The sequence below is a fragment of the Pistacia vera genome, unplaced genomic scaffold (genome assembly GCF_008641045.1).
Source record: "Pistacia vera cultivar Batoury unplaced genomic scaffold, PisVer_v2 Contig123, whole genome shotgun sequence".
Classification (NCBI taxonomy): domain Eukaryota; kingdom Viridiplantae; phylum Streptophyta; class Magnoliopsida; order Sapindales; family Anacardiaceae; genus Pistacia; species Pistacia vera.
The window spans coordinates 600,136-622,761 of NW_022195282.1; the positions used below are offsets into that span (position 1 = coordinate 600,136).

The 22,626-nt window shown below is 37.2% G+C and overlaps 1 pseudogene; it reads right to left on the reverse strand.

Annotated features, from left to right (window-relative positions):
- Nucleotides 1-19,843, reverse strand: part of LOC116116462 — a 30,752-nt pseudogene extending 10,909 nt beyond the window's left edge.
- Nucleotides 19,844-22,626: the final 2,783 nt, after the last annotated feature.

Consider the following 22,626-nt stretch of genomic DNA (forward strand, 5'->3'; position numbering starts at 1 on the left):
AACTCTTCTAATTTAAATCATTCTCCTATTTTAACTTAAATAAAGTCCTAAACCAATTCTTCTTTCCTAATACATCTCACAATAGAAAAAGAAAACAATTATTCTCAATTACAAATTCCTAAACTAGGAATTTACCTAAAACTTAAATTTCTTTTTCTTCTTGTTTGCCTTTTCTTCTTGATTGCTTTATTTTTTTCATCAATTACCAAAAAGTGTTCACATTCCAACAAGAATATTTTGGACCTCATCTTCACATGTAAATTACTATTTGTAATTCTTTTATTATAGTTGTGATTTTTCCGAGGATCTCCACCGTAGTTTTGGGTAGAAAAGATTGCAGAATCACCACGACACAGTTGACAACTGATCACCGAGAAAATGAGAAGAATTAAGCTAGTTGTAACCTAGTGGTGGGTTCCTCGTGAGGCTTGTAAAAATATAATTCTAGTTCCCATTTTTTTTTCTTATAGGCCGAAATTGGAAGGACAAATTGTTCACCCGATTATCTGTAATTCTGTATAACTCCTACCCAATTACTTCAGTAGCCATAATCACCATCCCTATAGGCTTCAACTATGGATACTATAGTATAACTAAAATGGGTCCTTAAAATATATATTGTATGATCTGAATCTCTTAAAAGATTTTCATTAAGCTGGTTTTGTGTCTGATTCCTAGACTACATCTCGATTATTTGCATGGACTCTTTGTCTTCATCTAAGACAATGACTACAATTACAGCCTTCATCTCTTCCCATCTCTTACATGTTCATTTATTCATTTGTTTTATAAATATATAACTAGCTAGAGTTAACGACTTTTTCCCACCCAAATAATGGTTTAATGACAATTTTCACCCACAGACTTTCAAAATACCATTTTTCCACCCAAAAAAATACATTTTCTTATTTAACGGTAAACGGAGAGAAAACTCAGTCCATGTTGTTAGGGTTCTTGAAGATGGGAGGCTGATGAATTTTTTGGTGGTGGAAGATTAGATTCTGGTGGTCGTGATTGGTTGTCATTTGACTTGGGAGGGACGGTTACGCAAACCCTAATTGCTCTATTGCTGACGATTGATGGAGTCGACAGGTTAAAGGTTTGAGAGGTTTTAGTGAGTGATGATCGGGGAAGAGAATGGTGGTAGTTTAGGATCGCAACAATGTTGAAATCAGTCGGCGATTGGCGGGGAAAGTGGGAAAGTGTCATTAAAAGTGTCATTTGGGTGGACAAGTGGTATTTTGAAAGTCTGTGGGTAAAAAAATGTCGTTAAGTTATTTTTTAGGTGGGAAAAAGTCGTTCACTCTATATAACTATACCAAGTGAAATTTTGAGGGCCAATGGGTTTCAATATTTGTTATGTTCGTGCTGGCTTCATTTTGACATTACGCTTGGCAATATTTCAGTTGATTTTGAAACATCCACCCAGTGAAACTTATAGTTTGAGTTAGAGAGACCATTTTAATTGATTTGATCACCTACCAGGTAAAACTTGGTGACATAAGGTCCCTTTGCTTTCGCATTATTATTGGTAGTCAATCCAAATTATTCAATCAACCAATGCAAGAAAGAATGGACCGCTTATTCTTAAAGCAACATAACCACATAATTTAATTTGTTATAAATATATAAAGAAAAATCGAAAGAAAGAAAAGGCAGAACCAAACACAAAATAAATTGACTTCAAAAGGAAGGAAAAACACAAAATTTAATAAAACAAAATTGGTTTGAAATTTGAACAAATTTTATGATATAGAATAGAAAAATACTACAACTATAACCTCTTCTTACAAACTTCCTCTAACAACCCCAACGTGGTAATTCGTAACTAGTCAGCTCGTCCTGAGTCTCACCTGATAAATTGTCGAGCTGTCACGCTGGAGTTACGAGAGAAAGCTTGTGAAAAGAGGTTGTGGGTGTAACATTACTCTATAGAATCACTTGTGGGCATCAAAATCATAGCAACGTATCAAACCAAACTTGGACAAATTATTGATAGAATATTATGTTTTTCATTCATAATTTATGATTTTTCATTGAACAAGTGTTTGTCAATCTTTTCTTCTCTTCGTTCAACCCCTTCACTCAAACATCACTATCCTTTTAGAAAGCTCTGTCATGTTGGAGTTACGAGAGAAAGCTTGTGAAAAGAGGTTGTGGGTATAGCATTACTCTATAGAATCACTTGTGGGCATCAAAATCATAGCAATGTATCAAACCAAACTTGGACAAATTATAGATAGAATATTATGTTTTTCATTCATAATTTATGATTTTTCATTGAACAAGTGTTTGTCATTCTTTTCTTTTCTTTGTTCAACCCTCTCACTCAAACATCACTATCCTTTTTGAAAGCTACACTAAAATATTTAAAACATCATTATATTTATAATAATACTACACTAACGAACCCTTCTCACTAGCTTTCTCTCACAAACACAACATGTCAACTCGTAATTGGTCAGTTCGTAATGGGTTTCATATACCCAACAATGAGTCTCGTTTGAACAAATGCGATCTATCACGTCAGTGTTTGTAAAAAAAAATTATGAGAAGTGTTTGTCAACCTATCTTTATTCTCATATTTACCAAATTACTCTCTAATTAGTCTCCGGTTGAGACACCGCCTCTAACTGAACGGTAACAGAACCATCATTGTTTCCGTTACCATTGCCGATAAGTTGACTGTTCCTCTTCTTGCCAACCAATTTAAGTTACCAAAAAGGACCTCCATCTCTTCAAGGGTTTTACCCTGTGTTTCCGGGAACATCGTATAAAAGAACACCCAGGACACCATTGCGACTCCCATGAAAAGGAAGAAGGCTCCGCCGATTGTTATGGCCTTGTAAAGGGATAAGAAAGTCATTCCCAGGACCCCACTTACAACCCTATTCATTGCAACTCCCATACTCGCTCCCTGAGCTCGTAGCTTCAATGGGAAGATCTCAGAGCTGTAGACCCACGCGATGGGCCCCATCCCTATCGAGAAGAACGCGACGAATGATAACACCGTGGTGATGGCTAATCCAACAGCCCATGGTAACTTTACGTGTGAGTGATCAATGACGTTAAAGAGAATGCGAGGGTGGCGAGGGACAGGATCATACCCCCCACACTACTCAAAATCAATGGCCGCGTCCAATTCTATCAAGCAAAAACGTAGCCACTAAGATGAAAATAGTCTTGGAAAATCCGACGCCTACAGTTGCCAGTAACTTATCGTCATCAGATGTAATCCCGGCTTTTTCAAAGATCCTGGGACTGTACAAAACGACGGCGTCTATACCCGACGCCTGCTGAAAGAAATGAATACCAATGGCGCAGATTAAAATGTGACGAACCGTCGGTGTAGGATGAAGGAGGAGCTCTCTCCATACACCCTCACCGTGGCTACGTTTCTCAACCCGAACGACGTCGTCGTTGCATTCTTGGGGAATGCCAACAGCTTCTTTAATATCGGCGAGTCTTAAGGCGGCTTCGTCTTTGGAGTTGGAGGTTTTGTCGAGGACTGGGAGGCTTGAACTATGAAGTATGAACCAGTTTTAACTTACAGGGTTGTCTTATATACTTGTTCAACTTCCTTCTCTTATTTTGCAGGTTGTGCCTAATAGGCTAATACACAGAGCAGAAGTCACATGGATGAAACAACCGATGGTGGCTTGTACCAGATTTTTCAGCAGAACTTTAGCATTAGCAGTGCTGGTTATGCAGTTGCTAGCCTTTTAAGTTTTAATGCAACCCAAGGATAGACACAATGGGAATCTTCTATTTGACGAGTATGCTCTTGCTTGCATGATTTATTAATTGTTTTACTATTTTGAGCGGCTGCTTGATAAACCCTGTTACTATTATCACTTGTTTAGCTCACTATCTCCCACAAATCCTTTAGAAAACTAAATGATTTTCTAGTATAGTAATAAAGATACTCAAAAAGACATCTAACCTCAATATAAATGTCAATGTGATAAGAGTCCTTCTCTTTAACTCACACACAAGCAAACAAAACAACTCACAACAGTAAACCAAAAACAAGATTCAAGAACATGTGTATATTGGTGATGAAATCAAAGTGGTCACTTTTGGAATGCAAATCTACTATCCATCCAACTCACAAAATGCATAGAACAAAATAAAAACTCAAAGAAAAACAAGAACACCGCTGAACTTCGAGGGCCAGCTTCCTCCCCTTTCCCTTTTCCCCAACTTTTCTTAATAATCGTATCTCCTAACATTCTCCCTTTTTAATTCATCTGACACTCCCACATAACAGAATATGTACTCTGCCTATCAATAAAGCCATATGTTTTGCCATCTGTTTGTACAATTCTGTCACCCTCCCATGTCCTGGCTTGTAATCCTCTATTTCACCCTTTTACTCTTCCTACTGTAGACTAGCACTTCATTGGTTCTATCATTACCCTCCCCAAGGAGAATCACCATGTCCTCAAGGTGGAATGAGGGAAATTGGATATTGATAGTGTGGAAATCTTCCCAGGTGCTTTCATAAGGAGGTAGCCCCCTCCATTGGATGAGGACCTCCCATTGTCCATTCAGCAACTTTCGCCTTTGGAGCACATTTTCGGGTTCAACAATCAACACAAAGTCTTCATTGAGGTTCTCTAGAAGTGGTTGACTATTTGGAATGGAAAAGATGTCTTCTTTAATTGTGAAACGTGAAAGACATCATGTATGCGGGCTGATGGGTGTAAATCCAATTGGTAATGTTGCCCCATTTTATTTTTTATCACAAACAAACCGTAGAATCGTGGGCTAAGCTTTTCATTATGGTGCCTTGCTAAGGAACATAGCTTGTAGGGTTGTAGCTTCAAATAGGCGAGTCCCTACCTCAAAAGTGACTTCCCTACTCTTCTTATCTACATAAGTTTTCATCCTATTTTGGGCTTGAACCAGATTGTTTTTTAACTCTTGGAGGATGTAGTTATGATCCTAAAGTTGGCTATTGACTTCATCAACTTTGGAGGAATGTTCTATGTACTTGAACACCATTGGAGGATCACGTCCATAAACTGCCTTGAATGGGCACATACTAGCCGACATTTAAAAGTATTATTGAACCAAAATTTTGCCCAGGGTACCATTTTGGTCACTATTGGGGCTGACCATTGACAAGCATCTAAGATAGGTCTCTAGGCAATGATGCACAACTACGGTTGTCCATCTGTTTGTGGGTGATCGGCGAAACTCATGTGAAGCCGGTCCCCGGTTGCCGAAATAACTCATCCAAAAAATGACTCATAAAAATCTATCACGATCGGAAACGATTGATCTCGAAAACCCATGTGGTCGGACTATCTCCTTGATAAATAGCCCTGCCACATCCCTAGCCATGTAAGGGTGTCATAAGGTGATGAAATGGTTGTACTTAGAGAGTCAGTCCACTACCAAAATTGTGTCCCACGTTGTGAGCCTTAGGAAGCCCCATAATAAAGTCCATTGACACATCTTCCCACACTTGGTTTGGAATGGGCAGTGGCTATATTAATATGTCGGACTCAATGTCCCGTATTTGTTTTGTTGGCACATTGCACAAGCTTCCACATAGTTTTGAATCCTTCTTCATCCCCTCCTAGTAAACCACATTGCTAATCCGTTTATACGTTCTAAAAAATCCGAAGTGACCTCCCATGGGTGAGGAATAGAACTTTGGGAATAGAGGGCCACTCTTAGGCACTACCAACCTGTTATGGTAGAGTAAATGATGCCCTACAAGTTGAAAAGAAGGTTGCTGTTTGAATCAATTAGAAGTTGCTGGACAATATGACAAAGTTTATTATCTCGTTGAATTGCTTCTTCTAAATCTCCCAAAACCAAAACGACCCATGGAGAGTGCATTATATTCCCCTTCCTCTTGGTTCCGTGAAACAGCATCTGCGACTTTATTCTCTAACTCGACAGATATTGTATTTTGAAATCCAACCCTAACTTGATAACCCACTTCTGTTGACTTTACCTAGTAATTTTTGATCAGTTTAGAAATGAGACTCTGTTGATCAGTTTTGATGATAGAATGGTGTCCTAAAAGGTGATGGTGTATTCTTGAATAGCTAGAATTACTGCCATGAGCTCTCTTTCATAAACTGATTTCAGTTGTGACTTCATTGATAACCCTTTACTCAGAAAAGTGAGTGCTCTGCCCTCCTATCAATACTGCCCCTAATCCACTACCCGAGGCATCTGTCTCAATCACAAACCTTTTGAAAAAATCGGGCATGGCCAATACTGGCACACTGGTCATTACCTTCTTCAATTTTTCAAAAGCTACTTGGGTAATTCCTTCCATTCAAAAGCATCCTTTTTTAGTAAAGCGGTTTAAGGCGAGGGAATCTTATCATGACCTTGAACAGAACACCAGTAGTAGCCAGTTAAGCCGAGAAACCCCGAGAGCTCTCAATTCTTCGGAATTGGCCACTGAGGATGTTATCTACCTTTGATGGATTAACAGATATCCCTTCAGCTAAGATTATATGCCCCAAATATTCCAACTATTGTTGTCAGAACAAACACTTGTTTCTATTCACAACCAACTAGTGTTCCAATAGAGTTTGAAGAGTGAGTGTCAGGTGCCTTGAGTGCTCTGCCATCCCTTTATATAGACTAGAATGTCGTCAAAAAAGACGAGTATAAACTTTCTTAAATGTGGCCTGAAAACCTCATTCATTAATGTTTGGAAAGTGGAGGGCGCGTTTGTCAACCCAAAGGGCATGACTACAACTTGTAGTGCCCCTCATTTGTTCTAAATGGGTCTTATGGGTGTCCTAAGGCCGAACTCGTATCTGATGATAACCTGACTTTAAATCCAATTTAGAAAACACCGACGCCCGCCAAGCTCATCAAATATATACAAATACTCATAGATTGCTGAATAGGAATTTATCTGGTACGTGACTTGATTACTACCTTGTAATCTACACAATCTCCACCCCCATCTTCTTTTTACTAACACACGGCTTGAAACAGATACACTAGGCTAATGTCCCCAAGGGCATCTCCTTAACTATGAGTTTTATGTCATTTTTCTAGTAATAGGGTATAATGGTCTTAAATTTGGGGGCTGGTTCCTAGCACTATTGAATTGAATGCTCTGTGTTCTAACTAGTGGGCCCGTTAAGGGTTCAAACACTTGCCTAAACTGGTCTAGCACCTTAGCCAACGTTTCATCCATTCTCTCCTCACTCCAAATTGCTTTTGAATCCTCCAAACCACCAAAATGCCCTGACCTTCACTCTGTACCGTTTAATCATTACTTTCAAGGACACCATTGTCTTACTCAGGGATGGGTCTTCACACAACTTCACAGTTTTCTTCTAACCTGAACTTCATGGTTTGTTTCTTCCAATCAATCACTATTTCCCTAAGGTCTCTAGCCATGCCATCCAAGCACCACATCGACATTTCCCATTTCAAAGGGAAAAATCTGGACGAACACCATCCCTTGTAATTCCAAGGGAACTTCTTTACACTCACCTTTACACGTAACCCAATACCCATCACCAACTCTAACTCTAAAAGAAGGAGTTGCAACAATTAGGATCCCTAAACTCCCTACTGCCTCTATACAAATGAATTGTGGGAAGTCCCACTATCAATCAAAACAATCACCTCCCTACCTTGAACATTCCCTTTTAGCTTCATCGTTTTTGGCCCGTGTATTCCCACACTGAATTGATGGACAACTCAACATTACTCTGAGTTGTTCATTTCAATCTCCTCACATTCTTCTTCATTGGTTAGGCTGGTTGTCTCACCTTCAAAGCAAAATTACGTAGAATTGCTTCTCTCACATCGATGCCAAGTGAGATATTTTCCACACCTGTAAGGCTATAACATAAACCCCTCTCTTCTCTCTTCCTCTGAATCTCCGCCTCATAAGCTTTTTGAAGGGAAAATCCCATCGAAAAGTGTTAGATCTGAAACTCTCGGCTGCTTTGACCAGAGCTAGATGCATTCTCGTGGAGAAACGTCTGAATGCCATGGAATGGATTGAGTTCTTTGATTAGTTGTTGGGTGGGTTTGGCTCATATTAGGTTGGTCATAAGGGATTAGTCATGTGGGTTTGGGTCAAGTGAGGTTGGCCTTATCATATTCATCGGCTTAAAGGGGTTGGTAAAATTTCGGGGCCCAATTACATTTCCTCCCACTCTCCCTTGTGGCCCAAACCTCCCAGCTTCATCCAATACAATATTCCTTTCTTCAACTCTTTGGCTATGGTGGTAGCTTGGATTAAGGGTTGGGCTGGTCCAGTAGGTTAGGTCTTTGGAGTTTAATTTCAACCTGATTTCTACCTTCAATCATTCATGAAGGTGACGGTGAGAACATCCTCCCTCTCGCCGATGGTCAACGCTGCTACCTCTTCGAAACCGGCGATAGTCCAACACTAACCGATTGCTTTGTTGACATGACCAACTCCAAGGGTTGACTTTTGGGCACTGCTAAACCTTTGAAGAGCGCCACCTTAAACGCCGACCAAGCTATCATCGGATTTCTGGATTTTGTCCACTAATACCAGTGAAAAACTTCTCCCTCCATACCAACACGTGAAAAGACTTTGTTCTCGCTGTTACTTGATTGTGGCAAATATCGTTCAACTCAAAAAATCCAATCGTAAGAGTCATCATAAAAAAAATCTGTAGTTCAAGCTTTGGTGGTGGTTCGTTTTCCAGGCGAGTTCCTCGTCATGTTGGTTTCCTGTTCTGGCTAGATCTAGTAAATAATCACTAAAACTCATTAAAAATATATATAAGAAAATACACATATATATACAAGTAATAAAGTATGGACCCATTTTAATTTTTCTTTATATACAAATATTTACAAAAGTTCTCAAAAATAGCAACTTGAAGTGTAGCCCAACCCTTCCACTGCGTGACATTCTGAGCGATCGCAACTCACCTATTACCTGTAAAACATTAAAAACAACGAAGTGAGCACTAATAGCTCAGTAAGTAAACCTGCTATGCTACCCTTCTCTCTCTATTGCTTAAATCCTGAATTTTCTTTCCTTACAACTCATTTCGAGTATTCTCTATTTTTCTCTTGTTCTTTCTCTGTTTTTCTCTTTGTTTCTAATTTTTTTTCACTACCATGATATAAGCATGGTATTATACATATGCAAATGCACAAATGCATAAATTATGCATATTCTTTTCTACTTTTCTTATTCTGTTTTTTGTTTCTTTTTCTTTATTATTTCTTTCTTTTCTAGTCCTTCTTCTATTCTATTCTTTCTTTCTTGCTTTCTTTCTTTCTATTCTTGCCGATTGGACTCGGTTGAGGCATGGATTTGGAGCCTGGCCGTGTGAGTGAATTCTCTAATTCTGGGTACAGTCCTCATCCACACACACTTCAATGGACTGTATAATTCTTCTTTCTGAATTCTGAGGCCACTCACTAAAGGCAGCATGCATGTAGGACTATGTCACTCATGGCTCCCTATCAACAACCTTATTTCTTTTTATCTTTTTTTAACACTTCTTTAAGAAAAATTCATATTTGAATATCTTTAATATCTTGAATATCTTAATATTCTCACTTCTTTCTATTTTCTGTTTAACATATTTAGGGCTTTTTCATGCTCTTATAAATATGTATGCATGTTGATGGTTTCATGCTTATAATTCTTTCTAAATTCACATATTTAAATGCAATGTATTATGGAATGCAAACATGTCATTCTCTACCATCTACAAACTTATCCCAAAGTAACACATAATCATTCTCATACATGCACTTCTCTTTGGCATTTCATCAAACAATTTATGTGCACAATCAACACTAATTTGGCTACACTTCTATCTCTATTTTGGGCCACCAAAATTTGGAATAAACTCCTCCATAATTAACACCAAATCTGCCCAAAATACACACTTCAAAATTTTCACTTCAATTCTTCCAAATCTCATCCAAACATTCAATCAAATAACAACTACACAACAACAACTTCTCATAGATAGGTTCTAATCATTATTCAACACCAAATCCATCAACAATTTTACATAACACAACACCCACACACACAACACACACACACACACACACATATAAAGAAGTTCTCTACCCAACATAACTTATAAAATCATCTTAGGGTAGGATTTACTTACCTTGTGCTTGAGTAATTCCACTAGAATCTCTCTTTCTTTGGTAGACTTGTTCTTTCTATAAACCCTAAGCATAAACACTATAAGAATTCAACACTTTAAAAATTAATCTCACATCTATTGCAAGAATTCTTATCTTTGGGTGCTTAGGATCAAATCTCTACCAAAATCCAACTAAAAGCCCTCTAAAATCCCTGGAAATTTGATGAAGAGATGAGAGAAATTGAGAGTGAAGTGGCGTGAGAGGGAGTAGAAAATGATAGGGTCTTTTTGCTTGAACTCTTAATATCTTATAAATATGCATACTTTCCCATTTTACCCTGCACTTTCTTTCAAATTTATTTATATCTCTTAGTCAATTGCCATAATATCTTCATTTTTAATACATTCTTTATGAAATTCTACCTCTTTTCACTCCCCACTTTTTACCTAATTTTGAGTGAAAAGACCATTTTACCTTTAATGCAAGTTTAAGGCATTTTCTTACATTTTCTCACTTTATCAAAAAAATCAACTAAAGGTATAAGAGCATAAATTAAATTACATACCCCATGTGGGCATTACATACACCATTATTCTCTGGCAAGCTTCTTCTGTTCCACTACATCCAGTTTTGCATGTCATCTAGTATCTCTCTAATGGAGGTAACATCTTCCGTCAACTTGGTTAGGTCTCTCTAAACCACTTGACTTCTTTCTCAACATTATCAACTCTCCCTCATGTAGTGTTAACCATACCCCAGGCAACTACCCTGATACCCCAGTGGCAACTACCCTGATACCACTTGATAGAATCCTTCTCTTAACTCACACACTCAAGCAAACAAAACAACTCAAACAATAAACTAAAAACAAGATCCAAGAAAATGTGTATATAATGACAAAATCAAAGTGATACACTTTTCGAATGCAAATCTACTATCCATCCAACTCACAAATGCATTGAACAAAATAAAGACTCATAGAAAAACAAAGATCACTGAGCTTCGAGGGCCAGCTTCCTCGTTCCCCTTTTCCCAACTTTCTCAATAATCTGTATCTAAACATTCTCCCTTTTTAATCATCTAGCACTCCCCATATAACAGAATATTGTGCTCTTCATATCAACAAAAGCCATCTATCCTGTACATTTCTGTCACCCTCCCCTGTTGGCTTGTAATCCTCTATTTCACCCATTTACTCTTCCTACTGTAGACCAGCACTTCATTGATTCTATCACAATGTAGCAAGAGGTGGCTTCTCCATATTGTTTTGGTTTCATTTTGGAAACGTCGCCTGGTTTTGAGAGCGCACACTTCAAGCTAAGCTATGAAATTACCCAATTACAAGATCTATTGGGGTTATAAGAGTGAAATGGCATCAATTGTAAGGTAATGAAAGAGTTTCTTATTGGATTTTTTCTTTATACACTCTTGACAACTTTTATCTCAAAGTTGACTTCGTATTTGTACAATGAATGGCTTGTGTATAAAGGTTATCTGATAGTCGTTATATGGACGATATCATCAACACAGTGTATTAATGCTAGACAGTTGATTACCTGCTTTAGTAAAGGTGACCCAATTGGAAACCTTCGCAGGAGGTTTCATCCGGAGATGAGTGAACGCGAGGCTGCAATTTTCATGAGAAATGTATGCCCAGACACTTAAACAAATGGACCACTGTTGGATATGACTTGATAGTTGATGCAGCATCTGAACAGGGCATTAGGAGTAAAGAATTGTTGAAAAATCAGAATCTGCTCTTGATACCATGTTGAAAATCGGAGGAGTAAAAAAACATAAAATTAAAGAACAACATAACACACAAAGGCACATGATATTTTACATGGTTCGGCATAACTTACATCATGGACGAGAGAGTTTTAACTATATAATATAAAATATGATACAACTGTTAACTCATACCATCAACCTCATTATGAGCGATCGTTGAATATCTCTAATTCTCAGTTGAACTCTGTTCCTATGGTGTTTATACCCCTTGATATTTTCCCGATACCCATAGTACCCTTACATTAAAACCCCTTGTATCCTCACATTCTCCCTTTCTTATAAATTCTTAAACTAGAAATTTACCTAAAACTTAAATTTTTTTCTTCTTGCTTGCCTTTTCTTCTTGATTGCTTTTTTTCATCAATTACGAAAAGTATTCACATTCCAACAAGAATATTTGGACTCATCTTCAAATGTAAATTACGTTTGTAATTCTTTTATTATAGTTGTGATTTTTCGAGGATCCCACCGTAGTTTTGGGTAGAAAAGATTGTAGAATCACCACGACACAGTTGCAATGATCACCGAGAAAATGAGAAGAATAAGCTGGTTGTAACTAGTGGTGGGTCCTCGTGAGGCTTGTAAAAAAAAAATTCTAGTTCCCATTTTTTTTTTTTATAATTTTACAGCTGTTGCAACCATAGGCCGAAATTGGAAGGACAAATTGTTCAACGATTATTTGTATATTCTGTATAACTCTATCAATTACTTGAGTAGCCATAATCACCATCCCTATAGGCTTCAACTATGGATACTATAGTATAACTAAAATGGCTCCTTAAAATATATATTTGTGATCTGAATCTCTTAAAAGATTTTCATTAAGTGGTTTTGTGTCAGATTCCTAGACTACATCTCGATTTTTGCATGGACTCTGGCTTCATTAAGACAATGACTACAACTAACGCCTCATCTCTTCCCATCTCTTACATGTTCTTTATTCATTTGTTATAAATATATAACTAGAGTTAACCACTTTTTTCCACCCAAATAATGGTTTAATGACAATTTTCCACCCAGACTTTCAAAATATCATTTTTTCCACCCAAAAAAATCATTTTCTTATTCAACGGTAAACGGAAAGCAAAACTCAATCCATGTTGTTGGGGTTCTGTGAGATGAGAGGTGAGAGTTTTGGTGGTGAAGATTAGATTCTGGTGGTCGTGATTGGTTGTCATTTGACTTGGGAGGGATAGTTATGCAAACCCTAATTGCTCTATTGCTGACGATTGGTGGAGTCGACAGGTTAAGGTTTGAGAAGTTTCAAAATATCACTTTTTCATCCAAAGTTTATATTCCGTTAATACTTAAAATACACTTCACTTTCTCAATCGATGTTTAACAAGTTACCAGGAGTCACTGTAAGAGAGGTTTTATAGATTGGAGGCTGATGGATCAAATAGTAGTGATCGATTGAATATTCGTCGTCAGAATCAACTAGAAATCAGCTAAGAACAAAAAATCATAGCTTTGTGATGGCTAGCAATCAGCGAGAAATCAGGTGTTGGAGTAAGAGGGGTTTGTAGAGAGGAAACCGAAGTTTCAAATAGTACTGACAGAGAAAATTTTTGTCGTCAAAATTGGCTTTGGGTAGTAATAGAGTATTAACTTTTGGGTGAGAAAATGATATTTTGAAACTTTTGGGGTAAGAAGGGTCATTAAGGCAAACCTTGGGTCGGAAAAGGCGTTTACTCCTCTTAAAATCCTTAATTTGACTTTCAAAGTTGGGCCTTATTACAATAATCAAGCTCCATATTTCTAATGAAGTGGTGTTTCTAATAATTTTTAGGTAGAAAACTTTATAAATTCTCAATTCTTTATAACTATACCCAAATAATAAATTATATATTACCTTTTCTCCTTCCATCAAATCTAAAAATTAGAATGTATTATTACCGGAAACTTATTTATAAGAAATAAGACCTTAACCTATATTTTTTGTTGATATGGGTTGAGTTTAATTTCTCATACCAAGGATTATCTTAATCATTTCATCCACATAGATTTACCATTTATTGGTACGAGAAATCATACCCTGTCCTTCATTTATGTTAGTATAGATTAAGGTTTAAAATCTTATACTAATGGATGATTTATATTATGGATAAAAATTGACTCATAACTCAATTTTATAAATTTTATCTCACAACCTCGACGTAACAATTCATAATTGATTAACACACAAATTGATAGGCGGGACTTATAACGAGCAGACGAGACTCATTTGCGAGTTAATCAATTGTAAGTTATCACGTCAAGCAGTAGTAGATCCAGAAATTTCTGTTAGGGTGAATCAAAATAAAAACTAATTATAAATTAATATTTTTGTTAAGATGAGCCAAAATCTAGAAATTGTACATATTAGTATTTAAAAAAAAATTAAGGATAGGCTATGGCCCACTCAAAATTAGGCTGGATCCATCCCTAATATCAGGGTTGTGAGATAAAATTTATGAAATTAGATTATAAATGTAGTATTACCCTTATATCATTTCGTGGGGGTAAAATAACACTAAATTAATATTATAACACCAAATTAGGTAAAATAACACCAAATTAATATTATAATTTAAACTGTATTCATATTATTAGACAAACACTAAACCACGGGCTAAATCCAAAATTTCATTGTTATTATGATTGTTTTCTTTTTTAAAGTAAGTCAGTCAATGAATAAGACAAAAACAAAAAGGAATGGCAGGTGACTCATAAAGTTTCAATCGTACATGTACCAATGTGAACAAATTTTTTTTTTTAATTATTGGGTCAATAAAAGTAGGCTTCTTATTCAATTAAATGGTTGACTAATTGACTAATTAATTAATTAATTAATTAATGGACCCACTTCACTTTTTTATTTTGTCAAGGCAATATTCAAAGTCAAGGCCCCCCTTCCCTCCTTGCAATTCACAATTTCACAATTCACTTACCCTCTTCAATTATTGCCTATGAGTGGACGACTTTTTCCCACCCACATAATGACTTAATTATACGATATCATCCGCAAACTTTTAAAATATCAATTTATTATTTAAATTTATATTTCATTTTCGATACTAGTATCGTTACGAACTCATATCATCATCATTTTCTTTTTCAATTATTACTCATCAAAACCCTTTAAACCATACTCTTATCGACCCCATCAATTAGTAACAATTGAGTGATTAGGATTTACATAACTGTCACTCCCAAGTCAAATTTTGATCAATCTTAATCATCAAAATCTAATTTTTTACTACTAAAAGACTCATCGACCCCCCTTTTCAAAAGTCTTAACAGTTTGAATTGAATTTACTTTCTATTCACCGTCGGAATATAAATTTGGGTGGTAAAGTGATATTTTAAAAATCCATGAGTAAGAAAATGTCATTAAACCATTATTTGGGCGAAAAAAATTGGTTAACTCATTGCCTATTTATTTTTATCATAAAAAAAAAAAAAAAATTAGATTTGTAAAATATTTCTGATTTTTTACAGCCTGCCACGCACTTACAAATTCATTTGGGTTTCTGGATCTTCTAGTCATCAAATTATTTATCTTTTATTAGTACTGTGATAAAGTGTATACTTTGTGATGGAAAAGTTTTCTACAACTGAGAAATGAAGGTCTCCTAAGTTGAAATCATATCTAATGGCACAATTCATGTATTCTTTCCTTTGCTTTCAATGTTTGGAATTCTTGGTTACTAAGAAAATGTCACCAAGCCCACAGAATTTGATTGTGGTGAGTGCTATGAACTATGAAGTATGAACCAGTTTTAACTTACAAGGGTTGTCTATATATACTGTTCACACTTCCTTCTCTTATTTTGCAGGTTGTGCCTAATAGGCTAATACACAGAGCAGAAGTCACATGGATGAAACAACCGATGGTGGCTTGTACCAGATTTTTCAGCAGAACTTTAGCATTAGCAGTGCTGGTTATGCAGTTGCTAGCCTTTTAAGTTTTAATGCAACCCAAGGATAGACACAATGGGAATCTTCTATTTGACGAGTATGCTCTTGCTTGCATGATTTATTAATTGTTTTACTATTTTGAGCGGCTGCTTGATAAACCCTGTTACTATTATCACTTGTTTAGCTCACTATCTCCCACAAATCCTTTAGAAAACTAAATGATTTTCTAGTATTAGTAATAAAGATACTCAAAAAGACATCTAACCTCAATATAAATGTCAATGTGATAAGAGTCCTTCTCTTTAACTCACACACCCAAGCAAACAAAACAACTCAAACAGTAAACCAAAAACAAGATTCAAGAACATGTGTATATTGGTGATAGAAATCAAAGTGGTACACTTTTGGAATGCAAATCTACTATCCATCCAACTCACAAAATGCATAGAACAAAATAAAAACTCAAAGAAAAACAAAGACACCGCTGAACTTCGAGGGCCAGCTTCCTCCCCTTTCCCTTTTCCCCAACTTTTCTTAATAATCCGTATCTCCTAACATTCTCCCTTTTTAATTCATCTGACACTCCCACATAACAGAATATTGTACTCTGCCTATCAATAAAAGCCATATGTTTTGCCATCTGTCTTGTACAATTCTGTCACCCTCCCATGTCCTGGCTTGTAATCCTCTATTTCACCCTTTTACTCTTCCTACTGTAGACTAGCACTTCATTGGTTCTATCATTACCCTCCCCAAGGAGAATCACCATGTCCTCAAGGTGGAATGAGGGAAATTGGATATTGATAGTGTGGAAATCTTCCCAGGTGCTTTCATAAGGAGGTAGCCCCCTCCATTGGATGAGGACCTCCCATTGTCCATTCAGCAACTTTCGCCTTTGGAGCACATTTTCGGGTTCAACAATCAACACAAAGTCTTCATTGAGGTTCTCTAGAAGTGGTTGACTATTTGGAATGGAAAAGATGTCTTTCTTTAATTGTGAAACGTGAAAGACATCATGTATGCGGGCTGATGGGTGTAAATCCAATTGGTAAATTGTTGCCCCTATTTTATTTTTTATCACAAACAAACCGTAGAATCGTGGGCTAAGCTTTTCATTATGGTGCCTTGCTAAGGAACATAGCTTGTAGGGTTGTAGCTTCAAATAGGCCGAGTCCCCTACCTCAAAAGTGACTTCCCTACTCTTCTTATCTACATAAGTTTTCATCCTATTTTGGGCTTGAACCAGATTGTTTTTTTAACTCTTGGAGGATGTAGTTATGATCCTAAAGTTGGCTATTGACTTCATCAACTTTGGAGGAATGTTCTATGTACTTGAACACCATTGGAGGATCACGTCCATAAACTGCCTTGAATGGGCACATACTAGCCGACATTTAAAAGTATTATTGAACCAAAATTTTGCCCAGGGTACCCATTTTGGTCACTATTGGGGCTGACCATTGACAAAGCATCTAAGATAGGTCTCTAGGCAATGATGCACAACTACGGTTTGTCCATCTGTTTGTGGGTGATCGGCGAAACTCATGTGAAGCCGAGTCCCCGGTTGCCGAAATAACTCATCCAAAAAATGACTCATAAAAATTCTATCACGATCGGAAACGATTGATCTCGAAAACCCATGTGGTCGGACTATCTCCTTGATAAATAGCCCTGCCACATCCCTAGCCATGTAAGGGTGTCATAAGGTGATGAAATGGTTGTACTTAGAGAGTCAGTCTACCACTACCAAAATTGTGTCCACGTTGTGAGCCTTAGGAAGCCCCATAATAAAGTCCATTGACACATCTTCCCACACTTGGTTTGGAATGGGCAGTGGCTATATTAATCTAGTCGGACTCAATGTCCCGTATTTGTTTTGTTGGCACATTGCACAAGCTTCCACATAGTTTTTGATATCCTTCTTCATCCCCTCCTAGTAAACCACATTGCTAATCCGTTTATACGTTCTAAAAAATCCGAAGTGACCTCCCATGGGTGAGGAATAGAACTTTGGGAATATGAGGGCCACTCTTAGGCACTACCAACCTGTTATGGTAGAGTAAATGATGCCCTACAAGTTGAAAAGAAGGTTGGCTGTTTGAATCAATTAGAAGTTGCTGGACAATATGACAAAGTTTATTATCTCGTTGAATTGCTTCTTCTAAATCTCCCATAACCACAAAACGACCCATGGAGAGTGCATTATATTCCCCTTCCTCTTGGTTCCGTGAAACAGCATCTGCGACTTTATTCTCTAATCTCGACAGATATTGTATTTTGAAATCCAACCCAATAACTTGATAACCCACTTCTGTTGACTCTTACCTAGTAATTTTTGATCAGTTTAGAAATGAAGACTCTGTTAATCAATTTTGATGATAGAATAGTGTCCTAAAAGGTAATGGAGAAAATCATGAATAGCTAGAATTACTGCCATGAGCTCTCTTTCATAAACTGATTTCAGTTGTGACTTCATTGATAACCCTTTACTCAGAAAAGTGAGTGCTCTGCCCTCCTTCATCAATACTGCCCCTAATCCACTACCCGAGGCATCTGTCTCAATCACAAACCTTTTGAAAAAATCGGGCATGGCCAATACTGGCACACTGGTCATTACCTTCTTCAATTTTTCAAAAGCTACTTGGGTAAATTCCTTCCATTCAAAAGCATCCTTTTTTAGTAAAGCGGTTTAAGGCGAGGGAATCTTATCATGACCTTGAACAGAACACCAGTAGTAGCCAGTTAAGCCGAGAAACCCCCGGAGAGCTCTCACATTCTTCGGAATTGGCCACTTGAGGATGTTATCTACCTTTGATGGATTAACAGATATCCCTTCAGCTAAGATTATATGCCCCAAATATTCCAACTATTGTTGTCAGAACAAACACTTGTTTCTATTCACAACCAACTAGTGTTCCAATAGAGTTTGAAGAGTGAGTGTCAAGTGCCTTGAGTGCTCTGCCATCCCTTTATTATAGACTAGAATGTCGTCAAAAAAGACGAGTATAAACTTTCTTAAATGTGGCCTGAAAACCTCATTCATTAATGTTTGGAAAGTGGAGGGCGCGTTTGTCAACCCAAAGGGCATGACTAACAACTTGTAGTGCCCCTCATTTGTTCTAAATGTGGTCTTATGGGTGTCCTAAGGCCGAACTCGTATCTGATGATAACCTGACTTTAAATCCAATTTAGAAAACACCGACGCCCCGCCAAGCTCATCAAATAACTCATAGATTGCTGGAATAGGGAATTTATCTGGTACGGTGACTTGATTTACTACCTTGTAATCTACACAAATTCTCCACCCCCCATCCTTCTTTTTTACTAACAACATCGGGCTTGAAAACAGACTCACACTAGGCTTAATGATCCCCAAGGCTAGCATCTCCTTAACTATGAGTTTTATGTCATTTTTCTAGTAATACGGGTATCTATATGGTCTTAAATTTGGGGGCTGGGTTCCTAGCACTAATTGAATTGAATGCTCTTGTGTTCTAACTAGTGGCAGTCCCGTTAAGGGTTCAAACACTTGCCTAAACTGGTCTAGCACCTTAGCCAACGTTTCATCCATTCTCTCCTCACCTCCAAATTGCTTTTGAATCCCTCCAAACTCCACCAAAATGCCCTGACCTTCACTCTGTACCGTTTTAATCATTACTTTCAAGGACACCATTGTCTTACTCAGGGATGGGTCTTCACACAACTTCACAGTTTTCTCTCTTAACCTGAACTTCATGGTTTGTTTCTTCCAATCAATCACTATTTCCCCTAAGGTCTCTAGCCATGCCATCCCAAGCACCACATCGACATTTCCCATTTCAAAGGGAAATAAATTCTGGACGAACACCATCCCTTGTAATTCCAAGGGAACTTCTTTACACTCACCTTTACACGTAACCCAATACCCATCACCAACTCTAACTCTAAAAGAAGGAGTTGCAACAATTAGGATCCCTAAACTCCCTACTGCCTCTATACAAATGAAATTGTGGGAAGTCCCACTATCAATCAAAACAATCACCTCCCTACCTTGAACATTCCCTTTTAGCTTCATCGTTTTTGGCCCGTGTATTCCCACACTGAATTGATGGACAACTCAACATTACTCTGTAGTTGTTCATTTTCAATCTCCTCACATTCTTCTTCATTGGTTAGGTCTGGGTTTGTCTCACCTTCCTAAAGCAAAATTACGTAGAATTGCTTCTCTTCACATCGATGCCCAAGTGAGAATTTTCCATCACACCTGTAAGGCTATAACATAAACCCCTCTCTCTCTCTCTTCCTCTGAATCTCCGCCTCAATAAGCTTTTTGAAGGGAAAATCCCATCGAAAAGTGTTAGATCTGAAACTCTCGGCTGGCTTTGACCAGAGCTAGATGCATTCTCAGTGGAGAAACGTCTGAATGCCAATGGAATGGATTGAGTTCTTTGATTAGTTGTTGGGTGGGTTTGGCTCATATTAGGTTGGGTCATAAGGGATTAGGTCATGTGGGTTTGGGTCAAGTGAGGTTGGGCCTTATCATATTCATCAGGCTTAAAGGGGTTGGTAAAATTTCGGGGCCCAATTACATTTCCTCCCACTCTCCCTTGTCGGCCCAAACCTACCCAAGCTTCATCCAATACAATATTCCTTTCTTCCAACTCTTTGGGCTATGGTGGTAGCTTGGATTAAGGAGTTGGGCTGGTCCAGTAGGTTAGGTCTTTGGAGTTTAATTTCAACCTTGATTTCTACCTTCAATCCATTCATGAAGGTGACGGTGAGAACATCCTCCCTCTCGCCGATGGTCAACGCTGCTACCTCTTCGAAACACCGGCGATAGTCCAACACTAAACCCGATTGCTTTGTTGACATGACCAACTCCAGAGGGTTGACTTCTTGGGCACTGCTAAACCTTTGAAGGAGCGCCACCTTAAACGTCGACCAAGCTATCATCGGATTTCTGGATTTTGTCCACTAATACCAGTGAAAAACTTCTCCCTCCATACACAACACCGTAGAAAAGACTTTGTTCTCGTCTGTTACTTGATTGATGGCAAAATATCGTTCAACTCAAAAAATCCAATCGTAAGAGTCATCATAAAAAAAAATCTGTAGTTCAAGCTTTTGGTGGTGGTTCGTTTTCCAGGCGAGTTCCTCTGTCATGTTGGTTTCCTGTTCTGGCTAGTATACTAGTAAAATAATCACTAAAACTCATTAAAAATATATATAAGAAAATACACATATATATACAAGTAATAAAGTATGGACCCATATTTAATTTTTCTTTATATACAAATATTTACAAAATGTTCTCAAAAATAGCAACTTGACAGTGTAGCCCAACCCTTCCACTGCGTGACATTCTGAGCGATCGCAACTCACCTATTACCTGTAAAACATTAAAAACAACGAAGTGAGCACTAATAGCTCAGTAAGTAAACCTGCTATGCTACCCTTCTCTCTCTATTGCTTAAATCCTGAATTTTCTTTCCTTACAACTCATTTCTCGAGTATTCTCTATTTTTCTCTTTGTTCTTTCTCTGTTTTTCTCTTTGTTTTCTAATTTTTTTTCACTACCCATGATAATAAGCATGGTATTATACATATGCAAATGCACAAATGCATAAATTATGCATATTCTTTTCTACTTTTCTTATTCTGTTTTTTGTTTCTTTTTCTTTATTTATTTCTTTCTTTTCTAGTCCTTCTTTCTATTCTATTCTTTCTTTCTTGCTTTCTTTCTTTCTATTCTTGCCGATTGGACTCGGTTGAGGCATGGATTTGGAGCCTTGGCCGTGTGAGTGAATTCTCTAATTCTGGGTACAGTCCTCATCCACACACACTTCTAATGGACTGTATAATTCTTCTTTCTGAATTCTGAGGCCACTCACTAAAGGCAGCATGCATGTAGGACTATGTCACTCATGGCTCCCTATCGCAACAACCTTATCTTCTTTTTATCTTTTTTTAACACTTCTTTAAGAAAAATTCATATTTGAATATCTTTAATATCTTTGAATATCTTTAATATTCTCACTTCTTTCTATTTTCTGTTTAACATATTTTAGGGCTTTTTCATGCTCTTATAAATATGTATGCATGTTGATGGTTTCATGCTTATAATTCTTTCTAAATTCACATATTTAAATGCAATTATGTATTATGGAATGCAAACATGTCATTCTCTACCATCTACAAACTTATCCCAAAGTAACACATAATCATTCTCATACATGCACTTCTCTTTGGCATTTCATCAAACAATTTATGTGCACAAATCAACACTAATTTGGCTACACTTCTATCTCTATTTTGGGCCACCAAAAATTTGGAATAAACTCCTCCATAATTAACACCAAATCTGCCCAAAATACACACTTCAAAATTTTCACTTCAATTCTTCCAAATCTCATCCAAACATTCAATCAAATAACAACTACACCAACACAACTTCTCATAGATAGGTTCTAATCATTATTCAACACCAAATCCATCAACAATTTTACATAACACACACACACACACACACACACACACACACACACACACACATATAAAGAAAGTTCTCTACACAACATAACTTAATTAAATCATACTTAGGGTAGGATTTACTTACCTTGTGCTTGAGTAATTCCACTAGAATCTCTCTTTCTTTGGTAGACTTGTTCTTTCTCTAAAACCCTAAGCATAAACACTATAAGAATTCAACACTTTAAAAATTAATCTCACATCTATTGCAAGAATTCTTATCTTTGGGTGCTTAGGATCAAATCTCTACCAAAATCCAACTAAAAGCCCTCTAAAATCCCTGGAAATTTGATGAAGAGATGAGAGAAATTGAGAGTGAAGTGGCGTGAG